Source organism: Carlito syrichta, unplaced genomic scaffold, assembly GCF_000164805.1.
Source record: "Carlito syrichta isolate Samal-C Ts95f unplaced genomic scaffold, Tarsius_syrichta-2.0.1 Scaffold303982, whole genome shotgun sequence".
In the NCBI taxonomy this organism is placed as follows: Eukaryota; Metazoa; Chordata; class Mammalia; order Primates; family Tarsiidae; genus Carlito; species Carlito syrichta.
In genome coordinates, this window is record NW_007248078.1 from 291004 (window position 1) to 294961 (window position 3958).

The following is a 3958-nucleotide window of genomic DNA, read 5'->3' on the forward strand; positions in this document are numbered from 1 at the left end:
AGGTGATGTTTAAATGAACAATACAATAAAGACATTAATTCATGAATTATTCTATACTTATCTCACAGATTTTTTTTTTTTTTTGAGTTGGAGTCTCACTCTGTCGCCCAGACTGGAGTGCAGTGGCCGCTCCCGGCACCGCAGCCTTGACCTGCTGGGCTCTGGCGATCCTTCCGCCTCAGCCTTCCGAGTAGCCGGAATTACAGGCGCACGCTACCATGCCCAGCTAATATTTTGATTTATTGTAGAGATGAGGTCTTGCCTGCCCAGGCGTGTCTCGAACCCACGGGCTCAGGCAATCCACTCACCTCAGCCTCCCAAAGGCATGGGATTACACACTGAGCCACCGAGCCCGGCTAGATTTTTTTTTTTTCAAAACTTAATTTCAGAAAAATGTGTTTTGTAATCAAACTTTTCATACAATTTCATGTTCTGTTGACAGTTTTGTCAATTAGATCACCTTTGTTGAGTCATTCTTAGTAATTTTATGAAATTAGTCATTACTAAAATTCTTAGTATTTTTTAAAAATTAATTTCCATTTAGAGAAATTTTGCTCCTCTGAATTGGCAACAAGGTTTGGAAATGAGCCAGTCATTTTATGTACCATGTTCAAATATAGTAATGAGACTTGTGTAAGATGCATTGTCATTGTAGACAATGTTGCAAAATATTTAAATTTTATCATATAAACCAACAATCACTTATATTACCATTTCACCATTTCTTAAAACAATATTCTAGAACCTAGATCCATCATGGATTTTCTGTCTGGACCTGCATAAACACAAATTGAAGAGTGATAAGAATTGTTTAATATTGAATCGTATCCTTTAGCCATTAAATGAGCCACTTTTACAAATGCCATGCATTTCATATCTCAAGAATGATTAAGTGGAAGACAAAGAAGCAAGAACATGGATGCTCTGCACAGTAGAGTTGATAACTTTGTTATCTGTGGCACTTGTGCTCCCCAAGAGGAAGAACTAGAGAAACTAAGTTGCATTTCCTTTAATTAAGCACACCCACTGCTCAAAGTCTTCCACCCGCCAAAGCAGTGGTCATACCCATGTTTGCAGCAATACTTGATGGTGCTTGGAGGTGGTCACCTTAAGTGTGATGCACATAGGGCAGGAGAAATGGTGAAGAGTTTCCTGGGGCTCCTGAAAGATGGTAGTCACAGGAGCACATTTAAAAAATAACAGATTGTTGGGGTCAATAGGGAGTTAGGAAGAGAGAAGCGCGAGAGGGAAAAAAAAAAAAAAAAAAATAACAGATTGTGCTGCCCCAGAATTGAACCCCAATCTCTGATAAATGTGATCTGGATACTGTAGTACATTTATACATTGTGTGCTTGCTTTATGCAGGACCCTCTAAAGCATGGCTCCAGTAAAGACACCCCTCTAGCTTGGCTCTAAAGGCAATATTGCCTATTTCTATCTTAAAAAGAAAAATTAGAGACAGAGTTTCACTATGTTGGCCAGGCTGGGGTGCAGTGGTTATTCACAGGCATGATCATAGGGCACTGCAGGCTCAAACTTCCTGCCTCAGCCTCCTTGTAGTTGAAGCCACAGGTACATGCCACCATGCCCAGCTAATTTCTTTTGACCCCTTCAGTCAAAGCAGTTCTGTTAAAAAGGAAGTTGGCTCATCTTAGTCCTCTGCTCAAAGCATCTTGAAGCTCCCATCTTATTAGAAGTAGATGGGAATCCTTGCTATGACCCTAGATGCCTGTCTGGTCTGGCCCTCTGCATCTCCTCTGTCTTCATCTTCCATCACTGTCAACTGCCTTTGGGCATTCCCCTCGAGTCTTTTCAAATCCACAGGTGTCTTTCCACCCAGGTTTTTGCGCCTTCCCTTCTGTCTAGACAGCCCTGACTGCAGGTGACAGCACGCTGGCCTCGTCCTCTCTCTCACCTCCCTTCAGATTTCCCATTTTCAGTGAGCCCCTTCATGGACCATTCAGTTTTAAATTGCACTTTCCTGCTTGACCCTTGTCCTTGCTTTATTTTGTCCATAGCACCCATCGTCAGACATGTTATCTATTTCACCTTGTGCCCTTGTTTGTTTTCTGTCAACGCACTAGAGAGTGAGTTCCGCTGGGCCGGAAACTTCTGTTTATTGCTCTGTTCCAAACTCCAGCATGTTGAATATGTGTTGCATGGACACAGATCTGTAGGGTCCAAAGAGATGTGGCAGTTGTAGATCTCACCACAAGGTGGTGCTCACAGATTATCTTTGCTTTCGGCGTCTTTGTTCAAAAACAAGCCCCCACCCAAACCCTAGTCTGTTACAAAGTAAATAAATGGTGACTTAGATTTCAAAATTAAGAACCTGATTTCATGAAATATCGTGTTTTATGTTTCACCGTGTATAGAGAGCTACACATTTAGTAGGGACATAGGATTCTTTGGGTTTGCAGTGGTTGTCTTACAACCACTGGAGGGGACGTGTATCCTGTTGTCTGTCCAGGATGCTCCTGAGTGGAGGCACAACCCACTTTTATTCTCCACTTCAGCCTCGAATGGGTCATCCTGAGTCCTGGGATATAATATATTCTACGGTTATAAACCCACTTACAAAAAATGTTATATGATTGGGCAGGTAGGAGACACTGTCGCTGGGGAGGATGTAGCAATGAGAACTGCCATTTCCTGGGTGCTAGCAGCATGTCAGGCACAGGACTGCACCTGTCTAAGATGCCCTAAGGTCTATGTGCCACACGAGGAGACTGAAGCATGGAGTGGTCAAGCAACGTGCCAAAGGGCACCCGTCTGGGAGTGGGGAGCCATGAACCCAGGCTGAGTTTAGAGCTCACCCTTTAACAGCTGGGATGGGGCAAAGGTTACTGAGAAGTGTGACTGGTAAAAGGCTGCTATAAAGAGAGAAGGAATGGCTTAGTCCAGTTTCTCACAGCTAGCACCCCAAACGGGAAGGGGAATTAGAAAGGGGACGAGAATCCAGTGATGTCTCAGCAGGGGACTCAAGGTGGGCATCATGCAGAACAGGAGATGGACCTAGTGGGATTTGCCCATAAGGGTGACTGAGGTAGGTGCTCCAATCAGCCTTAGGTTTGATCCATGTGAATTTTGTAGGAGTGCTTGACTGTTCCGGGAACTGGAATGGAAGCACATGTTTGGGTCATAAGAATTATGTTGAGTCGAATGAAGATGCCGTGATAGATTTGCATACTCACAGTCTTTCCTTCGGAGATAGGAAATGACCGGAAAGCATCTCATCCTGAGCTTGTAGGAGGAATGGAGGAGGCAGAAGCTTCATTTTCTTGCTCTCTGCATATTCGCTCATTTATACCAAGTTGCTGTATGCCTGGCACTTTTTTGGGGACTGAGGATAGATCATATGAAACCAGCAAAATAGCAACAACAACAAAAAAACAAGCAAATAAAGACAAAGAATAAAACATCTGTAAGTTATTAATTATACAGAAGTTATTAACTATGTTAGAAGATGACAAATGCAATGTAGGAGAATAAAGCAGGGTGGAAGGCACTGAGGTTAGGAGGAGATAAGAGAGTTTAGAATGAGGGTCAGAAAAAGCATCCTTGAGAATGTAATATCTGAAGCCTCACTCTTGTGAGGTGCAGAAGGCAGGAGCAAGACAGTGGCTCTCCAAGAAAACAAGGAGAAGAGTGAGGCAGGAGCCTTCCGGGCAAGGGGGCCAGCATGTCTGTGGGCATGTGAGTGGGTCCAGGAAGGAGGGGTGAGGCCTGAGTGACGGGGTCAGCTTATATAGGACCTTAGGCTGTTGTAAAGACTCAAGCCCTTATTTCAAGTCTGGTAGATGTGGTGATGATCTCTCTCAAGGTAAGACTGGATGTCCCAGCATGGTATGCTCAGAGACCAACTGCAGGTGTCACCTGCTGAAGAGCTTCCTTCTCTCCCTCCCTCCCTTCTTTCTTTCTTTTTCCTAACTTCCTTCCTCCCTCCCTCCTCCCTCCC